Genomic DNA, 25,630 nt, shown 5'->3' on the forward strand with positions numbered 1-25,630 from the left:
ACACTGCTTGACAGATCAGGCCCATACGCTTTGAGGATGCTCTGTTAGTTTTGGGCGGCATTTTTTTATTTTGTTGCCTGCAGTTTTGTTTGCCATTAACTTGCCCGTGAGTTCAACCTCGATCGTGTGGCACAACCTGTGGCATTAAGACATCTCCAAGCTCCCCTATCCCTTCAGTTTTTTTTTTTGTTTTTTTTTTTTTTTTTTTTTTTTTTTTTTTTTAAAATTTTTTTTTTTCTACTATAGTTTGTATTAGGCCTGTTACAAATGGGCCTATAGTACGGACTGGGTCCTGTATTAGGGTTAGAAAGGACGCCCTGAACCCTAATGATGGACCGAGTTCGTACAAAATGGCCGCGCGACCGTGTCCACATGGGACTGCCATCTTTACTTAGCGGATGCGCTGCGTCTGCATGTTGTGCAGCACATATGATGCTGCGAGTGCCCTAGTGGCACCTCAACGACATCAATATCCGGCGCCACCGGAAAAGAACGCCATTTTTGGGGCTTCTTGTTTGCTCCTCGAGGGATGCCGCAACGTTTTGCTGCTGCGGCTCCACTCATTGCAACGTCGGCAGCGGCGCGAGACTGCCCCCTTCAGGGCCGGTCTGTAATGCACCCAGATTCAGTTCCCCATGGCCTCCCTAATTGAGTTTAGCCCATCTGAACATATGGTCTTACCTCTGCTGCAGCCTTCACTACGCTTTCCTAGCATTGTTGTCTTTTCTAAAGATGATGTGTGCCTTCTCAATGATGTGGCCAAAGTACAACAGCCTCAATTTGAGTTATAACTGGCTTCCAAGGAGATTTCTGGCTGTTGATCTGTTGAAGGACAGACCATTGTGCTACTGCAAGTTGTACACTGGCCAAAGTGGCTGTCCCACAGTGTGTTTTCCAAGTGTTCTTTAACCACCCTCTAGGAGTCGGTGAGTTTCAAATGGAGAGGAGGAGGCAGATTGCCAGAATCTTCAGGGTCCTTCTGAGTCCATAGAGCCGGAGTTTCTCCAGAGTGGGATCCTGTAACCCGAAGAAGGTTTGCAGACACGGGGATCCATTACCTTCATTCATGGAGCAATGAAGAGACAAAAGGTGATTGCCTCATCTTCTAGCTTTGTTTATCTGGACTACCAACTTGCTGGGCCAGCTGTGAACACTGTTTTGCTTCTCTCTTCATCCCTACTAGATATCCTGTGAATGGCCGCACTGAATTAATACTCACAACCAGCTTTGTTTTCTAACCACCCGATTCATGGGGCACTGCTGACTGGAGCATAGGATACCAGGACAGAAAAGAATAAGTCAAGCCAATGGACACAACTATGCCACTTAAGGAGCTGGGTATGTTTAGCCTGGAAAAAGAGAATGTTAAGAGGTGATGTGATAGCCCTATTTAAGTATTTGAAGAGGTGTCAGATTGAGGATGGAGCAAGCTTGTTTTCTACTTCTCCAGAGCAATGGTTGCAAGTACAGGAAAGGAGGTTTCCAGCTGTCCTCTGGGGTACTGTATTAGCTACTTTTTTAATTTGGTGTCATCTGCAAATTTGATAAGCATGCCTTCTATTCCTTCATCCAAGTCATTGATAAAGAGCGTTGAATAGCACTGGGCCCAGGACAGAGCCCTCTGGACACCCCACTGGTCACTTCTCTCCAGGATAAGAGGAAGGAAGCCCATGCTGAGCCATTTGGGTTCAGCTGGTCAACCAATTACAAATCCATTTAAACAGTTGTACTGTCTAAGCCATTTTTACTAGCTTGTTTGCAAGAATGCATGAGGACCTGCATGTGGGAATAATGCTCATGTTCCTGATTAGAAGATCCGTGTTTTTAACACTTGAAGTGGGATAATTTGTTGTAAGAAGATACTTAAAAGTGGAGCAGGACATAAAGCACAGTGGGTAAGGGGCAGTTGGGTGAGAGAAACTGTGTCGAGAGATGCTGATAGCAGTGGAGAGACTGCACACAGAAGCAAACGCCGGAGTGAGGCTGTACTGCGGCAGTTTGTATGCTTCAGAGCCATTTCTTGGTCCTTCCAAAAATAGTACCCGTGAACCATCAATCACACTAAATACGTTTACAGTCAATAAGCTTCTCCTGAGATCTTTAGCTGCTTTCATTCATTCATATGCTTTCTTGGCATCATAAGTGGAGCCTGGAGCCAGAATTAGCACCAGCAGAGCACCAAATGGCCAGATTTGGATTTCTGGAAGCCTGCTTGTCTCAGACGACTGAGTGCCATCCAGGACCCATCCTCTGCCAAAAGGATCGCAAAGCAACCTGGCCATGAAAGCCATCGCTGAAACAATTTGGAGGTCCGGCGTCTCCCTGAACAAAAAGCAGGGCTCCTTGGGCCCCAGCGATGGCAAACAAAAACAGTGACTCAAAGCAAAATGGACTGGCTTTAATAGGAAGATTTATCATGCTCTATGAAATGGAAATGGAGGAAGAAGTAGTCAAAGAAGGCGTGATGCAATGGGCAAAATGGAGTTAAGCCAATGGGGGGAAATGTATGGGGAGGTAACAAAGTCCACATCTAAGGCCAGTGGCTGCATCTCACTCCAACCGATGAGGAAGCGGTGAGAATGAATTGCAAGAGTTCTCCGTGGTCGAACAGGGGCTGCAGCCAAGAGATCAGAAGAGGACCAGAAAGATCTGCATGATGTTCCTGCTCCCATCCATCCATCCATGGCTGCCAGTGAGGAGGGATAGGAAGGCCCTGAAGAAGAGGAGCCCCCAAAGGAGAGACCAATGGCTGCCCCCGGAAGAAGCCAGATGCCGTCCCTTGGCCTTCCCTTGGAAAGAGAGCCCTGCCATGAGGCCAGGGCCTCGCCTTGAGGAGACCGCTCCCTGCGGCTGGGAGGCCGAGAGTGGAAGGAAGAGGGCCCGCCGAGAAGGCCCTGGGACGCAGCAAGAGAGCCCCTTTGGCCCGGAGTCCTTGGCCCTGAGCCAGGCCGAGGGGGCCCGGACGGCAGCCAGCGGAGCCAGGCCCGCCGTCGCCAAGGAAGTCAGGCCGGCCGAGGGAGGGAGGGAGGGAGGGGGGAGGGAGGGAGGAGGCGGCCGCGTTGCCAAGGAAGTCGGCCGCCGTCAGGGGCGCCGCATCGGGGCTGTTTCGGCGGCGCGGAGGAGGCGGCGGGGCTCTGCTGCTGGTTTGCTGCTGTGCCGCCCTTTCCTCGGCGGAGGCTCCGTCCGCGGAGAGAAGAAGGGCGGCCTCCTCCTCCTCCGAAGGTCGCCGGCAGGGAAGATGGCAGCATGTAATGCGGGGGAGAGAAGGGGCTCTCGGGGGAAGGGAGACAGGGAGGCCCCAGGGCAGGTGAGGGGGAGACGGAGGGGAGACCAGCAGAACACAGCGCTGCTCTAGGCCCCTGGACTTCGACACTGGGCTTCTCTTCAGGCAGCTCGAATCGCATTTGCCTTGTTAGCTGCCGCATCGCACTCTTCACTCCTCTTCAACTTGTGCCCACTTGGGCCCCCGACCCAGATCCCTTTCAGCCAGGTTGCTCCCCCATCATCCTCATATCTCTGCATTCATTTTTTCTGCCTAAGTAGCAAATCACCTTACATTTCTCCGTGTTTGAATTTCCATTTTGTTAGCTTTGGCCCCGAGCTTTCTAGTCTATTCAGGTCATTTTGCATGTTGATCTGTCCTCTGGAGTATTAGCTCTCCTAATTTGGTGTCATCTGCAAATTTGATAAGTATGCTCCCAATTCTGTCATCCAGGTCATTGATAAAGATGTTGAATAGCACTGGGCCCAGGACAGAGCCCCACTGGACACCCCACTGGTCGCTTCTCTCCAGGATGAAGAAGGGGAGCCATTGCTGACCACCTTTTGGGTTCTCATCCAGTCACAAATCCACCTAAGGCTTGTTGTGTGCCTTCAAGTTGTTTCTGGCCTACGATGGCCCTATCAGGGGGATTTCTCGGCAAGATTTGTTCATACAAGGTTTGCTCTTGCGATCCTCTGAGGCTGAGATCATGTGGCTCCTCCTGGCCGCTCTTCCATGTCTCTGAGGGAAGGAGCTCTCCTTCCCCCTTCGCGCTTCTCATGCTTAGATGGATTCACGCATGTGTCTTGGTCTGTGGAAAGGGAAGGCAGCACAGCCGTGTCCCTTCTGCCCCCATGTCATCCCAGGTTGAAAGAATGAACTTGAACCCCCCCCTCCCATGGGCTGGGGAGAAAAAGCTTGAGGTGAAATGACACCAGCGGTCATAATATAACAACAACAACAACAAATGATAGCAGATGAGATTGGAAATGGAAATGGAAATGGTTGGTGGGAGTGGGTGTGTGGGTGGAAAACCCCCGCCTTGTGAAAGGATCCCTTCCTCCAGCAACCTTCTCCAGCCTGTGTATTCCCCATGTATTCAGTTACAATTCCCATCATCCTCCAACCAGCGCCTGTCATTGATGTGCTGCATCTGTATTGTGACACATCTCAAAGCTGGTGGTTTGGGGAAAGGTGATTTCTGACTAGTGTGTGTGCTTCAGTGGGCAGGAGTAAAGATCATTTGGTCCATCAGTTTATTATGTTGGACTGCATAATATTAACATAACAATAATAATATATTGGACTGTGTCTAGTTCTGGGCACCACAATTCAAAAAGGACATTGAGAAACTGGATCCCTGTGTCCAAATGAGAGCGACTAAAATGGTGAAGGGTCTGGAAACCATGAAGCCCTATGAGGAAGGACTTAGGGAGCTGGGGATGTTTAGCCTGGAGAAGAGAAGGTTAAGAGGTGATATGATCGCCCTGTTTAAATATTTGAAGGGATGTCATATTGAGGAGGGAACAAGCTTGTTTTCTGCTGCTCCAGAGAACAGGACCCGGAACAATGGATGCAAGCTCCAGGAAAAGAGATTTCAGCTCAACATTAGGAGCAACTTCTTGACAGTAAGGGCTGTTCGACAGTGGAACACATTCCTTCCTTGGAGATTTTGGTGGAGCCTCCTTCCTTGGAGGTCTTTAAGTGGAGGCTGGATGGTCATCTGTCAATGGGGATGCTTTGATTGAGAGTTCCTGCATGGCAGAATGGGCTTGGACTGGATCAGGGCCCTTGTGGTCTCTTCCAACTCTAGGATTCTATGATTCTATGCAGCTCCCAGTGTGCTTTGTCATTGGATGCGTTGGCTAGGGCTAATGGGAGTTTCAGTCCAGGAATATTTGGAAGGTTGCATGGATATCTCCACTGTGTAAGGGAGAGTCATTGGTACCTGGTCTCTGGGATCGCCAAACATGCTGGGGAAGGATGAAGCATCGTTTTGTGTGCTACTGTTTCTCAAATTGGTTGTGTATGGACCAGTAATGAGCCACCAGCCAGTTTCCAGGAAAGAAACAAATGCCTGGTAATAATATACTACATTCTGCGGGGTGACAGAATGAAATTTGAAATTGAAAAATGAATTTGAAAAGTCATCAAATTGCTTTGGAGCTCATAGCAGGGCTGCTCACTCGAGAAACGAAGAAGTAGGCCTAGTTCACTCAGTGGTGGCTGCACTTCACACGTTTCTGATGCAGGAGGTTCCAGGATCAATACTCCGTATTTCAAGACAGAAGACGATGGAAATATGGTAGTAGTTCCTGGCACTTTGAAACTGAAAAAGAGGGGAGGAAAATGGTGAAGATGTTGCACCTTCTTCTCTGTCGTGGGTTTTAAGTTTAATCCTTGATACTCCCAGTTTTAAAAAACAAACAATCCCAAAACTGATCAGACAGGAGGAAATGATGGGGAAGGGTCTTCTCTGCTTGAAGCCCTGGACAGTTACTGCCTGCTGCAGGAGAAAGTATGGGGCTGAATGGATCAACAGCCTGACTTTATCTCTTTTTGGAGCCGCTTTTGGGCACCACCTATGCTCCTTGCATCTTATGCTATTCATGCAGGTGTGCATCAATGTGTCAGGAAAGGGAGTTGAAGCTTGTTGTCTCATGCATAAGGAACACTTGCTTTCTGGTGCTCAGTCATGCATCTCAGATTGAAATCCCAGGCACTCAGTGTTGCATTAGGGAGCATTTTTCTTCTGTGTAAATGCACATAGAATGGGGTTGTGTATATAGCAATGGCATGTACATTTCTATATCGCTTATCAGTGAACTCAGCACTCTCTAAGCGGTTTACAGTCTGTAAGCCAATTGCTCCCTACAAGCTGGGTACTCATTTTACTGACCTACGAAAGGATGCAAGGCTGAGCCAACCTTGGAGCCCTGGGATCGAACTCACAACAAATGTACAAAGTGAAGCAAGTATCACCTCTATAGTGGTTGAAGGGGAAGCTCTCTTGTGACCCTGGGTAATGCAGATATGAAGCTAGTATTATCCTCATTGCTCATCTGTCCTTGTCAGCTACATTATCGTTGCTGTGCCTGCTGCTGTTGCGGTTCGTTGCTGCAAAAGTGGTTCCATTAAGGTCAGAAAGGTTCTTGTCTCCTCCTTGTACTGGAGAAAGATGCAGTTCCAAAAGTGAAAGAGTTTATTTCAGCTATATTCTTTAGGACTACTGTAATTGTACAGTATTTCCTTCAGTTGTGTATTTCTCTGCAGGACTGTCTACTTTGCTGTAGTGTTCAGTATCATCATTTGTGTTTATGACCCTTTGCCATCATTGCATTACACTGAGGACAAAATTGATTGATTGTGGGAGTTGTTCTTTTGCTTCCCTTAGTTAACTAGCAGTGAATATGAAGTTTGGGGAGGTCACATAAGGGTACATGCAATGTGATTTTCAGATAGGAAGACACGCAAAATGAGCTGAGGTTATGTTTTCCCCTCCTTGGCTTGTCTCTTGGTGTAGCAAGTATGCAAGGTTTTCAGTAGAGTAACTGAAAACAAATCTGAATTGTATAAAGAAAAGCAAATTTATATACAGATGCATTTAAAATTATAACAGATGAAGAGCTGTGTGTACTCATAATAGAATTTGATATATGTATAGGTTTTATAGGGATGGCTGTGATTTCTGAATGATGAGGAGGCATCTGGGAAAGTGAGACTGTGAAGAGAATCAGCACTTGGTAGTTTTCCTCAAGCTATATTCAGGCTGAAGGGCATTAAAGGTTGTTTTCCTTAAGAGGCACCAAAGTGTAATTCTAAGGCTTTGGTGTTGTTGTTTTTAATGGCATTTGTAGCCCTCTTCAGAATGAAATCTCAAAAACAACATTTCTTTGAGGCATGTTTGTAATTCTAGTTTATTTGGCTTTCACAGAAATCTGTAGATCAAGGTGCTGAAAAGGCAACATTTGGGGAAAAAATCATGACTTTAGCAGGAAATTTAAGTTGTTCTGAGGAGGCCGTAGAATCAGCTCAGAGGGAAATCTGCGGAGAGAGGAAGCAAATTATCCACTCAGTAGATGGCATAATGGAAAGAGCCGCATGGTGGGAAGGAACAATGATATCTGCGTATATCTGAGAGGCTTCAGTTGCAAGGATTTTTTCCTTCCAGGTTTAGATCTCAAAAGTCTCTGTTTTTCCTTAGTAGCCGCGTGGCTTCCTTGTTTGGGGTCCTGGAATGAAATTAAAGACGATCCTGGAAAATATCCCATGGGTTCCTTTCTCGGCTCTGAAGGCAGAATGGCTGGGCTAATTGATCTCCTCCATTTCTGACATCTAAAATTCTCTGATGATTAACTGCCACATCAATTTAATTTCAAATGGTACCAGGACTTATTTTTCAGGCATGACTTCACTCTGTACTCCAAGAAACAGGATTGAATCGCTCCCGTATTCTGTTACTGCCAGCCAATTGAAAATGCCATTTGAAGCTCCAAGTGTAGTGGATTAAAGTCAATTTGGGATCTGGCCAGATTGCTTTGGATTTATAAGAGTGAGTGCTGTTTCTGGACAGGGCTCTAACATAAGGGTTATCTAAAATGGGGTGGGCAGCATAGTCAATATGGTTAATTGCATCAGCTTCTGGGGATTAGAATCATAGAACGTTGGAAGAGACCACAAGGGCCATCCAGCCAACCCCCCTTCTTCTGCCATGCAGGAAATCCAAATCAAAGCATCCCTGACAGATGGCCATCCAGCCTCTGTTTAAAGACCTCCAAGGAAGGAGACTCTCTCACCCTCCGAGGCAGGAGTGCATTTCACTGTCGAACCGCCCTTACTCTCTAGGAAGTTTCCCCTAATGTTCAAGTGGAATCTCTTTTCCTGTAGCTTGCATCCATTGCTCCATTGGGTCCTGTTCTGGCGAAGCAAGAAAACAAGCTTGCTCCCTCTTCAACATGACATCCTTTCAAATATTTAACAGGGCTATCATCTCGCCTCTTAACCTTCTTTTCTCCAGCTAAACATCCCCAGCTCCCAAGGTCGTTCCTCATAGGGCATGGTTTCCAGACCCTTCACCATTTTTGTCGCCCTCCTTTGGACACGCTCCAGTTCTCAATGTCCTTTCTGAATTGTGGTGCCCAGAACTGGACACAATATTCTAGGTGGGGCCTGACCAAAGCAGAATATAGTGGCACTATACTTCTCTTGTCTTAGACATATCTCTCTTGTGATGCGCCTAAAATAGCATTGGCCTTTAGCTGCCGTATCACACTGTGACTCATGTTCAACTTGTGTCTACTTGGACTCCTAGATCCCTTTCACACGTAGTTTCTTCAGCCAGGTGTTCCCCATCCTATATCTGTGCATTTTATTTTTCGCCCTAGTGCAATACCTTACATTTCTCTGTCTTAAAGTTCATTTTGTTAGCTTTGGCCAGCTTCTAGTCTATTCAGGTCATTTTGAATCGTGATCCTGTCCTCTGGGGTATTAGCTATTCCCCTAATTTAGTGTCATCTGCAAATATGATAAGTATGCTCCCAATTCTGTCCTCCAGGTCTTGTAAAGATGTTGAATAGCACTGGGCCCAGGACGAGCCCTGTGGGACCCCACTGTCACTTCTCTCCAGGATGAAAGGAGCCATTGTTGAGCACCCCTTTGGGTTCGGCCGGTCACCCAAATTACAGATCCATGTAACAGTTCCTTTGTCTAGCCCACATTTTACAAGCTTGTTTGCAAGAATGTCATGGGGAACCTTGTCAAAGGCCTACTGAAATCAAGAGTATACATATCCACAGCATTCCCTTCATCTACCAAGCTGGGTCATTTTATCAAAGAAAGAGATAGGGTTGTCTGGCTTGACTTGTCTCTCTGAAACCCATGTTGACTTTTTGTGATTATGGCATTGCCTTCTAGATGTTCACAGGATGCTAGGCTGCAGTTTATTTGCATATTTAGTGTGTGCAGTTGTTGTACACATTGTGTGTTATACTTTTTTCCCCTTCAAAATGGGTACAGTATTTATCAGACACCTTAGGAATTTTGCTTCTTCTCTGCTCCCGATGAAGTGTCTCCTGGAGCATCTAGGAAGACATACATTCGGTTCTCATATCCATGAATTCCGTTTCCACTGATTCAACCATCCATGCTTGAAAATTAGATATACACACACACACAACACACACGCCACAACACATTTCACAAGCAAACTTTGATTTTTGCTATTTATGTAGGGACGCTATTTTTACTGCTCCATTGTATTTGATGGGATTTGAGCAGCCACAGATTTTGGTATCTACAGGGGTTTCTGAACCGAACCAAGGGTCACTGTACATCCAATCCACATTGTCTGTTCTTCCCAGCGTCCATGGGTTGGTCTGCTTACAACATTCAGTTTATCGATACAAGAGTAGCTTGTGTAAATTGACCCATAATAATAATTATTAATAATAAACTAAATAATCAAATCTTTATTTCTATCCCGCCCTTCCAAGAAGATCAGGGCGGCTTACCGCAGTCGTGACAATGCACACAATTACAAAGTAAACACATAACACACAATATACAAACTAAACACGCAATAAAAGCCCCATAGCCCGTCCTCCTGGACAGGAAGAGAGGGAGGGGCGGCCCGCAGGATCTTAATCGGGGAATGCCCTGTAATAGGAAGGTCTTAAGGTCCTTCCTAAATTGGGCCAGGGTGGTAGATGAGCGGAGCTCGGTGGGCAGCGTATTCCAAGGGCGCGGGCAGCTGTGGGAAAAGGCCTTTTGTAGTAGAGCCAAAACTGGCCCCAGGCACCTTCAGCAATTGCTGCCCAGATGTTCTGAGGGTCGAGGCGGATTGTACGGGGAGAGGCGGAGAGGCGGTCTTTAGTTCCTGTGGCCAAGCCTTAGGCTTTATAGGTAATAACCAACACCTTATATTGAGCTCGGAACGCATGGCAGCCAGTGAAGCTCTTAGTACAGGTGTTATGTGGCTGTCCTGGATACGCGCCAGTGACCAGCCGGGCTGCCATGTTCTGTACCATTGAAAGCTTCGAGTTTGGTATAAGGTTGCCCCATGTAGAGTACGTTGCAGAAGTCCAGTCTTGAAGTTACCAGAGCATGTACCACCGTTTCTAGGTCCCTCCGGTCCAGGTATGGGCGCAGGCTGGCGAATCAGCCGAAGCTGGTAACAGGTGCTCTGACCGTCGCATTCACCTGAGCAGTCGACATGAAGCGACGAATCAAGACGCCTCCAGACTTCGCACGGAGTCCTTCACGGGGAGCGTGACCCCGTTCCAGGAACAGGTGGAACCACCGCCATCCTGTAACGGGGGGAACCCTATCATAGTACCTCCTTTTCTCTGGATTAAGTTTGAGTCGGTTTTCCCTCATCCAGTCCATTACTGACTCCAAACAGGCCACGAGAGGAGAGACGCATCCCCGGTCACTGCATCAGCCGGAGACATAAGAGAAAATGATTTGGTGATTGGGTGTCATCCGCGTCTGATAACCCCGCGCCCATGTCTCCGGATGATCTCTCCCAGGTTTCATTAAAGTTCAAATGCATGGGAGACAAATGGCTCCTGAGGGACCCCAGTTTTAAGGGCCCGCTCGCTGGAGCACAGTCGCCCAGCTGCACCCTCTGGGACCTCCCAGAGAGGTAGGAACGGAACCACTGGGCGCAGTGCCCCCGATTCCCACCTCAGCAGGCCGCCCCAGAAGGATCCATGTGGTCTATGGTATCGAAAGCCGCTGATATGTCCAAGAGCACCAACAGGGACCACGCTTCCCCGGTCAGCGCTCAGACGGAGATCATCGGCAGGGCGCCATGGCCGTCTCAACCCCGTGACCCGCCCGGAAGCCAGTTTGAAATGATCCCAGATAATCCGTTTCATCCAACAGATCCGTCGAAGCTGGATCGCAACTGCCTCTCGATCACCTTCCCCAAAAATGGTAGCAGCGAACAGGCCGATAATTATATGTACCCGGGGGTCAAGGAGGGCTTTTTTAGGATCGGTCTTACATGGCCAATTTAAGATCCGATGGAAATCGCCCATCCTGAGAGAGGTGTAATTATCCGGCGTACAATGTCGTTACCGCCGGTCCCCCCTGGGCCGTAACCCACGAGGGCAGGGATCAAGAGAGCAGGTTGTTTTCCGAACACTTCCGAGGGATCTTGTCCACATCCTCGGTACTCACCAACTCCAAACTCATTCCAGTGTAACGTGTCCACGGGCGCTCTGGACACTTCTACCTTGGGCTCTGCCATAACGTCGGCGTTCAGACCTTCGCTTATCGAGAAGTTTTATCCACAAAAAAAGTCGTTTTCACAACAGGTCACAGCAGCCTTAGAAGGTTCAAGGAATCTGGTTCAGGGCAGGAGGAGCTGAGTTAGCTCCCTGACCACACTGAAAACAATCTGCCGGACGCGGACTCAGCGGACGCAATACGAGCACCATAGAACGTATCTTTGTGCTCGGATTGCCTCTCCATAGTCCTTTACAATCGTCTAGGAGAGTCTTGTCGTGTAAGCAAAGGTGTTCCGCCAACGGTACTCTCTAGCCGTCGCAGAACCCGCTTCCCGCCCGGGATCTTCCGTATACCCGGGCTTACGATTGGAAGCGCTGAGAGGACGCGTGGGACGATTCTTGTATAGCCCCAGAGAGAGGCCGGTATGTCCAGCTACCGTTTAAGGGCATCAACAGAGTCGTCGTCATTTCAAACGTGAGCCCTCTAAGGCTTCTTGGAAACCTTCAGTTCCATCAGCCTTCGAGGGTGGACCATCCTAACTGGTCCACACCCCCGGGAGGGATCGGGTAGAAGCCTGATTTTGCCTCCCACCGGAAATGATCCGTCCCCTGACAGGGGGAAATTAAGCTATTCGGCCCCGCGATTTTCCGCATCCGAACAGAAGACCAAATCGAGAGTATTACCGCACAATGCGTGGGACCCTGTTAGCTGGGACAGGCCCATGGCCGCCATGGGTCTCCATGAATTCCCGAGCCGCACCGGGATGGACCACTACCCTGATTTCTGTCCTTACAGTTATGAGAACGATTTATAAAACCTCCCTTCACTTAGGGCAAGAATTGCTTTTCTGCCCCGTGGACACCACTGACCCATCTCACTCAATAGCATCTGTTTTGGATGGTTAGCAAGTATCCAACACTTTATATAGAAATCTTTCTCATCCCTGCTTCTGGAGCTCCTGTATTGGAATCGCTGGAATTCTCTTGATTCTATGAATAGTACATTAGTGAGGAATATTTTTTTGTCGCAGGGAGATGAATAACTGCGTTCCAAAGAGGTTTTTTAAACTAGACATCACTTCTACCTGTCAATTACTCATGGAGAGTGTGCCAAAGGGTTAGAGGTCACCTGCTGATAGGACCGTCTTTGTAATCTTGACTGACAGGTGTTCTCTGGCTGTGGGGCACCCACCTAATTGCTCTAGTGAATATCTTTGGGAATAACTGGACTCATACAGTGGAAGGTGGCTGGTTAAGTGTCCTTGGTCCTGAGGTGGTTGGCTTTGTACCAGCAAAACCTCAATGTGGCTGTATTATCCTCGACTATAAGTTGAAAAATGTATGCCAAAAATTGACCCTAAAATCTGGGTCGAATTATTATGGGTCACTACAGTAATAATGCGTACCCTTATATGTACTCAACTATAAGTCGACCTCAGTATACGTCGAGGTCAGTTTTGGGCCAAAATTATGGATTGCCATGACCATGGATAGGTTGAGGGAATTTTACTTTCTTCCTGCTCCAATAAAGTGTCTCCTGGAACTTCTAGGAAGACATGCAGTCATTCTCTATCCATATCCATGAATTCTGTGTCCACCAATTCAACCATCCATGGCTTGAAAATATTCAAAAATATATATGCATTTCACAAGCAAACCTGTTTGCGCTTTTATGTAAGCGACACTATTTTACGTTTCCATTGTATTATGGGGCTCCTTTAGTGTGTGTATGGCAAGAGAGACTCTCATTGAGCTTTTTGCTCATCGTTTCACCCAGATGATCTGTGGCGGGAGATGAACTCTTAAACAAACAGCAATATCAACCAGTCACCAGGTCTCTCAGCTTGGCGCAAGAGAGAATAAACTCCTCTCCGCACCACATGGGAAATCCAAAAGATGCTATCACATCATCATAGGACCTAAAATACGTTGACCTGGCATTTGAGGGTCAATTTTGGACAAGGTTTTTGACTTATAGAGGTATATGCGGTAAGTCTGAAGAGGTCATGCCCTGATCCTGATGCCCGCTCTACCTGTCTTGGCAGTGTTTCCTTGCCCAGGCAGGAGTTGTGTGTGAAAGAGGTGCTTTTCATCACTTCTAAATCAAATGTTAAAACCTTTTCTCCCCGTTTTTCTCTGGATTTCCTTGACCAGGAGCATTCCATTTCCCTCCATTTCCTTCCTTCTCAACCTGAATGTTTCACAACCTTCTTCCCCTAATTCTAACCTCGTCTTATCTACAGGTCACATCAAAATCCATGTTTGGCCCTAAAAACTTCCCTTGACTTATACATGAGATCAAGTGCTACAAACAGCAAAGGTTGTTGCAATTAATTAAGTCAACGTCAGAGAATGGAGGTAACGGGAGGAACCCTGTCCTTCCCACTAGGCTCAGGCAAAAAGAGCTGCTGCACCCTCTTCTAGCTTGTGTGTGCTTCCTCTATTAATAGAAGGATTTAACAGAAGGCTTTTAAAGACGGGGCTGGGTGTTGTCTTTCTTTTAAAACACTTTTTGACTCTTTACGATTTTCTTTTCTATTGCAGTCCTGTTTAATATTGTAATAATTTAATTCTATTTTAATGCACACACTTTCTATGTTTTTTAATTGCATGTTTTTATCGTTGTAAGCCCTGAGTCCCCCGTTTTGAGGAAAGGGTATGATAACAACAAACAACACAAGTTGGACACAGGGATATATGGTATAAGCGCAACCGGGTTGTAATTCTTTCAGTCAGTGTACATAATCCATTAGTGTCAGTACACCGTAGTATCCTGTGCTGCATCCTGCTTTCGCAGTAGCTTTTCAAACCAAGGGCCTCTCACATTATACAGTACAGGTAGCCATGCAGTTTACTCTACCCAGTGCATGAAATGTTGTGCAGGCAAGCCCTGTGTAGTGAATGCTAGAGACTTAGTTGGTTGCACCAGCTAAAACTGGGTAATGGATGTTCCATGCCACTGAGATCACTGGCATTCATGATCGAAAATGGATCTGGACTATTCCCAAAATATGGCCGCTGTTATCCTTATGTGACTATAACGCCATAGATACACTAAACAACCCAAATCCTGAACCGGGAAGTCCAGTCACACAATCTCGTTCAGCAGGATTCATTTTTGTGCTGCATCTTTCATCCAGCTCGTAATTGCATTTAGGTGCTGAGTCAGAGTGTTTTTGGCTTCTTCTGATTCAGATTCGCAGAGAAGTAGAATTGGATGCCCTACCTGATGACACCTTGCTCCCTCCTCCCTAATGAATGGTCCTCACGCTTTGGCTGCATCTACACTGCCCATTATAGCCGTCTGACTGTTTACTATAATGGCTCTATCCTATAGAACCCTGGCTTTTCTAGTTTGATGAGGAACTTCAGACTCTTACTCCACTTCCTTAGCTATAATATTGTTCTGTTCTGTAGCTAAGTGGATCAAGTGCTTAATTGTTGTTGTTGGTCCACGCCTCGTTGTATGAACCCGGGAATGTCCTGGCTCTCCATTGTTCAGCAGCCATAGGCACTCAGGGTACCATTCCAACCCGATGTTCTTATCTGTGGCATTAATCCACCGCTCGGCGCCCTTCCCCCTTACCCCCCTGTCCCTGCCTCCCCCGCGGTGGTCCCGCATGATGCTTTGGCCCGGGGCCTGCCCCCTTTTGGCGCTCTCCCCGGCGCCCCGACCCCCACTTTTCTCCCTTGCTTTGCCTCTTTGTTTTTTTTTTTTTTTTTTTTTTTTTTTTCCCGGCCCCCCCCTCCTTACCCCCCCTTCTCTTCTCTTCTACCGCCTGGCCCCTGTTCCTTTTGCGGTGGGATTCGTCGTCCCCTTGCGCATTTTTACTCCCCCTCTCTCCCCTGCTCGTTCCCTGCTTCCCCTTCGGCTGGCTGGCCCCCCTGGCCCGTTCCCGTGGGCTCCTTCGTGTTCTCCTTCTGTCGTGCGCCTTGGGCCTCCGGTCTCCCTCTGCGGCGGCCTTTCCCCCTTCCTCTTCGTCCTTGGCCGCGCGCTGCTGTGCCGGGCTCCCCCTCCTCCTCCGGTCTCCCCCCTGCTTTGTCCTCCGTCCCTTTTTGGCCGCGTTCGGGCTCCTGCCCCCCCGCTTCCCCCCCTGTTGTCCCGGGCCGCCTTGCCCTGCGGGCCCCTGCCCCTTGGTGCGCCCTTGCTCCCCCCTCCGTTCCCCTGTGGCCTCGTTCGTCGTGTGGTCCGTGCCGTTCTTCTGTTGGCTCCTGTCTTTTTCCTTTTTGGTGCCTGTTCCCTGCCGTCCCTGCCGCCGCTTGGCCCGCTTCCGCCCCGCGTTCTCCCGCCGTTTCTGCGCCCCGTTGCCCCTGCCCTGGTGCTGTCTCCGGTCTTTTCTCGGCGTTTTTTTCCCCCGCCGCCTTTTCCCTTTCCTCCTGTCCGCTTTTCTTTTTGCCTGTTTCCTTGCTTCCCCCCACAACAACCACACACAAAGTGTCTTACCCGAAAGTTTAACCAAAAAAACCGCAGCCCCCACCATAATCCCGCCACCTCCCACGCCCACCAACTCAAACCACCCCCCCCCCCCCTCCGCTACTCAATCCGTCGACGCCACCTCCACCTACGCACTCCTCCCTTCGTGTCCAACACATCTTCTCCTCCACGCCCCTACCCCCCACCCACACCAACACACCCCCCCCCCCCCCAACCCCTAGACGCACACCCCCACCCCCCCCCCGCACCCCGCACCCAACCACCCACGCCACTACTGCTCCAGACCCACCCCCCAAACCCCCCTTACCCACACTGCACCCGCAGGCCGCGCCCCCCCCATCCCCCCCCCCACCTCCCCCACGCAAACCAACACCACACCCCCCACCCCCAGAAGCCCCACCACCCGACTCGAAAGTCTTCTCCAACCCAGCCGCACCCCAACCACCCTCCGCACACGCCACTATCCACACAGCCCCCCCATAAGCCCCCCAGCGCACCACGCACCCACCCCCCCCTCACACCCCACCCCCCCCCGCCACCCCCTTTATCTGCTACACCCCCCACTCCCACCATTGCCCCTCCCCCCCCCCAACCACCCCCCCCGCACGCCACCGTGACCACCACCCACCCCCACCACCCCCCCCCACCACCCCCCTCCCCCCCCCCCCCCCCCCCCCCCCACCCACCCCCCCCCCCCCCCACACCCCACCCCACTCTCCCCCTCCCCCCCCCCCCCCTCACCCCCCCCCACCCCCCCCCCCCCCCCCCGCCCCCCCCCCCCCTCCCCGCCGCCACCCCCAAGTCTGCCTGCCACCAAACCCCCTACGAGGCCGCCCCGCCCACCCTGTATTCGTCCCTGGCCCTGTTCGACTGTCGCCGTTGTGCTCCCGGCAGCCGCCCCACCCCATCCACGCGCCGACCCCTCCCTCCCCACCACCGACCTCCCCCGCCCCGTGCCCCGTCCTCCTCGCCGTCACCCAACGCTCGCTTACTCCTACCCTCTGCCCCCCGTCCTCTCCCCTGTCCCTGTCCCCTGGGCCTGTTGCCCCCTCCCACCCTCTCAGCCGGCCCATATGCGGGGCCCCCCCCCCGTCTCTGCCCTACCCGCACTTTCTGCCCCTTCCTCCACTACTTTCTTGGGGCGGTTTTCTTAGGCAACCGGGACGCTCTCAGACCCGTGGCCACCTGTTCTGCACAAGTCCCTTCTAAGCCTGACAATATAGCCTACCAGCCACCTATCATTTGTGGCATGGAGGGGAAGTGGAAGCGGAGGGCCCGGTCAACTGCAAGGAGACTCTGTTCTTCTTGCCAGCATTGGCCTTCCTAGGCCAGACGTTTTGCAGGTTTCCTGGCCAACCATAAGTTCCCTTTTAGGTTATTCTATTGCTGCTCGTCGAATTAAGGGACTAATGAACGATGACTTTAAACCTGTTTTTAAGAGGTTGAAGACAAGGAACAAGGCCCCCCCATTATTAGGGCAGCTTCCAGGAGTCTAATCGTTTAGAGAGGCTCCATGGTTCAAACCTACTAAATCCTCTGTGCACTCTTTCTTTTGGCATCAACCTTTGCCAAAGGGGCTCGGGACTTGTTCTGACATACCATGCGGTGGTGGTTCTTTTGACAAAACTCAGCAGGTTACACCCACCTGTCAACCCTAGTCTTATGCCTGAGCTGGGCCGTGAGGTTATAAGAGCTGGGCTGGTTGGTTGCACGTCAGGATACAGAGCCGCGCAAAAAGGGGCATTTGGGGCCAGGGCTGTTTTGAAACATTGGTGGGGGCAGTGCACGTTGCAGGAGGTGAGGATGGGGACCTGGGGCATCATACGAAGAAAAGAAAGAAGGGCAAAGAAAGAAATTCTGAATGCAGCAGAGACTTTTCCTTCCACGGTTACAAAACGCTGGCCTGCATTGATTGCTAGATAACTAACACATACCTTCTTCTCCACATTTTTTTCCTCCAGTATATAACCAGGGATGGGGAACATCACGGCGGCCCTGCATATGATTGTGTTGAATGCAACTGCCCAGCCAGCCCTGGACTCAGCCAAAGCTCACATGGTGAGTACTGGAAGTGCCACTAGACGCTTTTACCTATGAAGCAGTGGACTTAGGAGCTGCATATGTTAATCTTGAGAGAGGGAAGGTAAGAGGTGACAGAATCATAGAGTTAGAAGCGAGCCCCAAGGGCTATCCCTCCCAGCCCCTGCCATGATATGGTGATATGATATGATGATGATAACCCTGTTTAATATTTGAAAAGGTGTCATGTTGAGGATGGAGCACAGCTTTTTATTGCTGCTCCAGAGAAATGACCAGGAACAATGGTTGCAAACTATAGGGAAAAAGAGCATTCCATCTCCGATTGGTAGAACTCCTGACATTTAAGAGCCTGTTTGACAGGTGAACACATACTCCCCGGAGGATGATTGAGGTCTCCATCTTGGAGGTTTTAAACAGAGGCTGGATGCATCTGTCATGGGTGCTTTGATTGTGTGTCCCGTATGACAGAATAGGATTGACTGGTTGACCCTTGAGGTCTTTTCCAATTCTATGTCAGATGATGTTGAAACTGCAGAGTCCCAGAGTTCCTCACCTTTTGCCTGATGGCTAGGCTGATGGGAGTTTTAGTCCACAACATTCAAGGACCACCATGAAAAGAAGGCCCAACTGAGTAGTGGGAAACATAAATAACAATACCTACAAGTGACATGGACTGGGCTTTGCTGTTCTTGGTTACTCTGCTTATTCCAGCAGAACTGCTATTTTGACTTGCTTGCTTGATGGTGACTGTGTGACCAACTGCTTAAAAGGGTATTCTCAGTTGACAAGGTTGTCAAATCGTGTCTGACCATAGGTGGTGATGCTCACCTCCATTACTAAGCCATTACCAAATGCTCATCACCCTCTAAAAAAAACAGTAGTGTATCTAGGATCACAGGAGCATAGAGTTGGAAGGGGCTTCATTTATGCTGCAACCTCTGCCATGCAGGAAAACACAACTAAAACACTCCACAAAGATTACCATTCAACCTTTGTTTAAGGACTCCAGAGATGGAGACTGCACTGCCCTCTGAGGTAGTCTGTTCCACTGTCAAACGCTCTTGCTGTCAAGGAGCTCCTCTGAATATTAGGTGGATCTCTTTTTCTTACAGGTAAAGTGTGTGCTGTGTGATACCCTATTTTTAAGCATATACATGTAGACATGCCTATTTGCATATGTTCCTTTGTACTGATATGTTAGTCCCCAGTGGTTGAGCTTCTTGATGGTTCAAGAAGTATGAACAGGTTATTAGCAGGTTTCAGCAAAATGTTGCACATGTATATCTTCTGAAACAAGCAACGGTTGTGGTTGATCTAATCTTCGAAATAGCATTCTAATATTTTAATGAAATATTTGGGAGAGGTCCAGGAAAATGTATTATACAAAAGCTAAAAAGAATGTTACAAAATAATGATCAGAGAGAGAAACAAGAAAAAACACTTTCTTCCACTTAGATAAAAGATCTATCTTATATGTTGCCTATTTTTTTGCAGTTGCATCTGACAGCAGTTCAGGGAGACATGGTTACTTATTATTATTACACTTTAATTTTGAGATTCTAACTTGCCTTTGCTGTCTATCATGGTATTCAAGTATTGTTTTTTATTGTTCTAGGTTTGGAAAAAACCTGGCCTCCTTACTTTCCACTGTTAGTTGGTTTCCCCTAGCCCCTGCCAGTTGTCATGTCGAAGTTAAGTGCTCAGAGTCAGTCAGAGTGGGTACGATGCCGACCAATGAACAGCAAAGAGAAAGTGGCTTCCTATGAACAAGTGGTGGGGGTTGATGTCAAATTCGGGCAAGTTTATCAGTGAAGAATCCCAAGGGAACTTCTCATGAGCTGCCAAAGACATTCACCTTTGATGCTGTTATGACTGGAATTCAAAACGTTTGAAATCTATGATGAGACCTTCGGCCTCTGGTGGGACTCAGTGCTGCAGGGTTCAATGGAACCATTTTTGCCTATGGGCAAACTGGGCCGGGGAAAACATACACGATGGAAGGACTGCGTGGTGATCTGAGAAGCGTGGGGTCATTCCCAATTCCTTTGAATCACATCTTCACACACATCTCCAGGTCTCAGAAAGCAGTATCTGGTAAGGGCTTCCTATTTGGAGATCTACCAAGAAGAAATCAGGGACTTGTTTCAAAAGATCAGTCCAAGAGACTCGAGCTGAAGGATGAGCCGGACCACAGGGTGTATGTAAAAGATTTGTCCTCTTTTGTCACCAAGAGCGTGAAAGGAAATAGAGCACGTTATGAACGTGGGGAACCAGAACCGCTCAGTGGGGCACACAATATGAACGAGCCACAGCTCCCGCTCCACGCCATTTTTGTCATCACTATTGATGCAGCGAAGTTGGGCTTGATGGGGAGAACCACATACGTGTAGGGAAACGTAACCTGGTGGACCTTGCAGGCAGTGAGCGTCAGTCTAAAACTGGGGCCCAAGGAGGAGATTGAAGAAGCAACCAATTAACCCTCTCCTCTCGGCTCTGGGGCAATGTCCTATCTGCCCTCTGGACGGCAAGCATCACATTCCCTATCGGGACTCAAAACTGACTAGGCTCCTCAGGACTCATTAGGTGCAATGCCCAGACTGTGATGGTGGCTAACATTGGCCCCGCCTATATAATGTGGATGAGACCCTACCACTTTGCGATATGCCAACCGTGCCAAAAACATCAAGAACAACCAAGAGTGAACGAGATCCCAAGGATGCCCGTGCTTGCGGGGATTTTCAAGAGGAAAATGCACGGCTCAAGGCTTCGCGGCGAGACGGTCTGTTGGCAAGAGGAAGAAGAAAGATCAGAGGAGGGGGAGGGTTGGTGCAAGGGATGAGGAAGGGAGGGGATGAGGATGGGGAAGATGGGAGAAGAAAGGGGCAACAAGATGATTATTGGAAAGGCAACAAGGAAAGGCTGGGGTAGAGAAAAGGGCGATCCTAGAGGATCACAGCTTGGTTGCCGAGGAGAAGATGAGGTTGCTCCAGGAAGGAGAAGAAGATGAAGATCTGGAACGCGGAAAGAAGCACGCGCAGAATGAAAAAATTGGGGGCCAATCAAGGTAAGAGGCTTTTTTTGAGCTTCTGTCACTTCAAAGACAATTGGGCAGGAGCACACTTTCTAGGGAAACACTAAAGGATTAAAAAACATCGGGCATGTTAGAGGCTGAGGTGGGGGTTCCCCAAATTTTGGCATTTTCTCATAGGAAGCTTTTATTAGTTATTTATATAGTTCATCCAGGTACATGGTCCTTACAAATAATTACAGAATGAAACATAACTTCAATTAATATAAATCTAAAATACACTATTGATACAATAGCTCCCTCCCATACACACACTTAATGCAAATGTGTTGTGCTAGCATTCCATGTACAGCAACATTATTTTTCCCTATCAAGTATAGGGCCAAAACTGTCCATCTCGCTTCATGAATACAGTATAAAATAGGTTACCATTTGAGCATTTCAGCAGACATATTTAGGGTGAACAGGGGGGTGGGTGTATTCTGACTCTCGGTTTTATGGGATAAGTAACGGAAATGCCTGGATTTTAGAAAGGAATATAGCAAGTGTTAACCTTATCCAAGCCCTTAGATGCAGAGTTTTGAAAAACTAGTTTAAATACAGTTACAGGTATTGTACATAGTTTTTTTCCAATAATGAAGTATAACAACATTACATTTCTAGTCATAACATTAATGCGTGATTCCTGCACTCCTTTTGCTGCCATAACTTACTTTTTAGTTTGTTATGGTACAGGAGTGTAGGGTCACTAAATGGTGGAGGAGAAAAAATCGCATGATTTTGTGCAGGTTTGTGCTCTGTCTTACTTGCTTGTGAATGTCGAGGCACCCGTGAAGTGGACCGGAGGCGAGTGGGATTTGCACCATGGAGCCATCTGCTTATAGCAATAAGATTTTTTAAGGCAACTAAAGTACCTATTTAAAGTTACTTTTAGAAATGGGAACGAAGAGTGGTTATTAATTTTACAACCAATATAGAATTATGAAATACGACTCTGGCAGGGCCATAGCTATTTGTTTTAGAAGGGCCACGTAGATCGTATGAAGCTTTGCCTATTATTGTTCTAGGTTCATGCCTAGTAGGTCCAGTTTAAGAAAAGGCCTCTGGCAGCACTGACTGGAAGAGCTTGAGTCAGAATAGAAGTTCTGGTCCAGATGAACTGGTGGCCAGTGGCAATTGTACAAAATAGACAAACACAAAAACATTTTGGAGGAATAGGCAGAGGGAGGGTGCTGCATGAGGCTATTTGGGTTACAAAGATCCCTCATCCACCCCCCTTGTGTTTTTCAAGGCAATGGAAAGACAAACTGCTTGTAGGAGGGAAAAATATGTTGATCACACAATGAGCAGCAGAAGATCTTGGAACAAAACGGCAAGAGATTGCTGAGCAGGTGAGATGGAGACAGAAGAATGAGTTCCTGTGAAGGCATTGCTCTGAATGTGTTAGAGAAGTTCTAGGAACTATTCACATCTTTTGGTGTTCCCTTATGGATCAAAAAAACTATTTTGAAAAAAATGAGCACTGTGGTGCAGGAAGGGCCTTGAGGTCGACCACATCGTTCTGTTCTAGCGAGAGGTCAGATCAAAGGTTGTCCATTCTAGTGCTAGTGCTGTTCCTTGACTGGTGCCAATCCCTGAGCCAGTTCTGTTGAGCTTTCCGAAAAAGAAGAACTAATGTAACCAGTAGGCACAACAATGTGCTGGTCCCTGGCACACATGGGGTGGGGAATGGCTGGCCCTACCAACAGATAGCTTAAGATGCACTGGCCTAGCTCACCCCAGTTGACAGTGGCCATTCCGTGCTTTTCCAAGAAGAAGCCCACAGGCAGGGCCGGAGATTAGCGCTTCACCCATCTTTTTCTCTGTCTTTGGGTATTCAAAGTCTATACATCCTTTGAAATTGAGGTTTTATTTACTTGTACTGCTTTTTGTGGTTTCCTTTAATTTGAATGATGATTCCCGGGGTGTTCCCAGTAACTAATAGTAGTTTTTCTTTCCATTAACTTGACTAATGTGTGGGATCTTGATTCTATTTTCATACTTGTGAGCAATAAAAAAATAAATAAAATACAATGAGTAAATATAGTAATCTGCTTGGATCCCTGAGATTAAGCGAATATAAATTATTACTAATTATTATGGGGAAACTGTTCCATGGAATGGTATATCTCAACTTTTTCATTTCTGAGTTTTTTATCCTTTGAACATCTCTCTGGTCACAAATGCTTTGTAGAAAGAGCTCCTTTGATATTTAGGTAAGGGTTAGTAAGGTAAGGCTGCTGTCAAGTTAACGTTTGCTTTCCAGTAATCCTGTTTTATCTATTTAAATGTCTAAGGAATATTATCGGGGAATAACTCTTTATCCTAGAAAATCCTTCATGTGGATTTGGTCTCATAATATTTCATTAAAAAGAGTAAGTGTTGTGTACATATGTGTTTGGAAAATGCGAAATACCTTTTGTGATGATGAGTATTCTCCCTGCCTTCTGAATGTTGGAAAACACAGCTCAACACGGCTGAATTCGCACGGCAAAACGTGATTTAGGAGCTAGATGAGGCAGCATTTTTTTGTAAGTTCCTGCAGAAACGACGGGAACGAGAATTCAACAGCAGATGGAAAGAGAGACAAGAGAACCCTGAGCTGAGGAGGACATTATAAGCTCCTCGGCAGCACGAAGTGGACACTAAAACTAAAAAACTGAAAAACGAGTGAGTAGGCCTCCCTAAAGATGGACAACATTATTGTAAGGTTAAGCCCAAAATCGTCTACAGTGTCTATGTTATAACGGCTCGGACAGACCAGAAATATGTGGGGAGGCTGTACGTAGGAAGTTCCCTTTGAAATGAATACAGTTGGCAAGATAACACACACACACACACCAGTTTCTTTGAAGTAGCCGGGTCAGGAGAACTTTGCCATAGTGGCACTCATTTTTCTGTCCTGCGGGGCTGACAGCAGGCTGAGTGTGCTCTGGACCCAGAGGGCTGGGCCAACTATTTTTAATGCCCTAAGAGCTCCAGCGGACCAAGGTGCCCCGATTATGGCGGCCATCTGGGATAACCAGAAAAATGTTAGCACCCACCTCAACTGCAGTATCCCAAATAAGAGGGTAATAAAAATTACTTGACAAACTCTTTGTATAGTTACCAAATTAGATCACAAACTTAGGGCCCAAACAGACAGGCCAAAATAAAGTGCTCCAGGTCACTTTGGAGGTATGCTATTTAAATGATGCATTGACCTAAGAGGCCAGAAAACCACTCCAAAGCCGCACTCCAGTCCTTAGGATTGGACCATGGCTTTGGCACGGCTTCCGGCCTCTTAGGACACCCACATCATTTAAACCGCACACCTCCAAACTGACCTGGAAGCAGTTTATTTGGCCTTTCTGTTTAGTAAATATCATTTCAACAACCCCCCCAAAAAAATTTTTTTTGTATCATATAATGTGACGATACAACACTTGCCATTGCAAATTCTTGAAAGAGTTTTTCACATCTGCAGTTGACATGAGTGTTGAAACATATCATCTAAGTTATACAAGGAGTTTTGTCAGTAATATTTTATGGCTCTAATTATTGGATACTGCCATTGGTTAAACCTGAAGTGATGGTTGCATTCTCTTAATCACTTCTTAGAACTTTTTTAGGTGTTCCACCTCCTTTTTTGGGGTTTTTGTGTGAGGAGAAAACAGCATTAGTTACCCTCACTGAATGAATCCAATTGTTTCTTCAGCTGAAGGATACTTTAAACTGTAAGATTTGGGGTTGTTTTGAGGGCTGGGACATTAGTGAATCTCTATTTCCTGTTTGAGAATCAGCAAGGAAGGCAGGGGCTTCATTGGCTGTTCTTTAAAAAGAAGTATTCTAAGCCCTTCTTGCTTGTCATTCACTCAAGCTGTCTGTCCCTGCCTCTCTCTCACACTCTCACACACACTCTCTCTCTCTTTCCCTCCCGGAAAGAAGATAGTGGAGCCTTCCTCAGTTACTGCTTGGCCAAAAGATGCTTGACCTTCAGACCATCATTAGCCAAACTTGCAAGGACTGCCACACCCTGTAATTCTGCTTTTCTCTTTCAGCTGTTTTCAAGTGAGGCTGTGAAGGCTGAAATCAGGACCTTCAAGAAGAACACATCAAAGAACGGCAAGAATTGGAGCGACCCAGAATGAACTCACACGGGATTGAAGCTAAAGTGGTTCCCCGTGGAAGCCCAGGGCTTGCGAATGGGCTTCAAAGCTCACTGACTGTGGAGTGAGAGCAATGTAACAGGATGACTGTTCCTAACAGATAGCACAGGGGCTTGTTCACATAGCGTCACCTTTAATTACCTTTATTGATCTCCACAGACACCTGATTATTGAAAATTTTATTCCTTTGGAAGAGAAAAAAAAGAAACAAGATTTTAGAATCTTTCTTGATGAGGGAGAGACCAGGGGAAACTGCACCTCTCACCCGCTTGAGTGGTTGTCCTTTTGACCTTGATTTTAGGACTTGGGGAAAGAGGGATGTCAGAATTTAGGTATTAGATTTTCAGTCTGTCCAACCCATTCCTAAAGACTGTGGATCAGTAAGAGTTAATAAATCCAAACGTAGTCCCATATTCTCAGCTAGTGACCTGGGGACCACTTCAGGAC

General features: G+C 47.7%; 1 protein-coding gene and 1 pseudogene across 2 annotated transcripts in view; one reads left to right on the forward strand and one right to left on the reverse strand.

Moving 5' to 3' along the window:
* The window catches only part of HCK (HCK proto-oncogene, Src family tyrosine kinase), a 100,818-nt gene that overhangs the window by 34,600 nt on the left and 40,588 nt on the right, over window positions 1-25,630 (reverse strand). The gene's annotated exons all lie outside the window — the stretch shown is intronic.
* Window positions 19,652-25,472, forward strand: LOC121928104 (annotated as a pseudogene).

The sequence above is a fragment of the Sceloporus undulatus genome, chromosome 4 (genome assembly GCF_019175285.1).
Source record: "Sceloporus undulatus isolate JIND9_A2432 ecotype Alabama chromosome 4, SceUnd_v1.1, whole genome shotgun sequence".
NCBI classification, from domain to species: Eukaryota; Metazoa; Chordata; class Lepidosauria; order Squamata; family Phrynosomatidae; genus Sceloporus; species Sceloporus undulatus.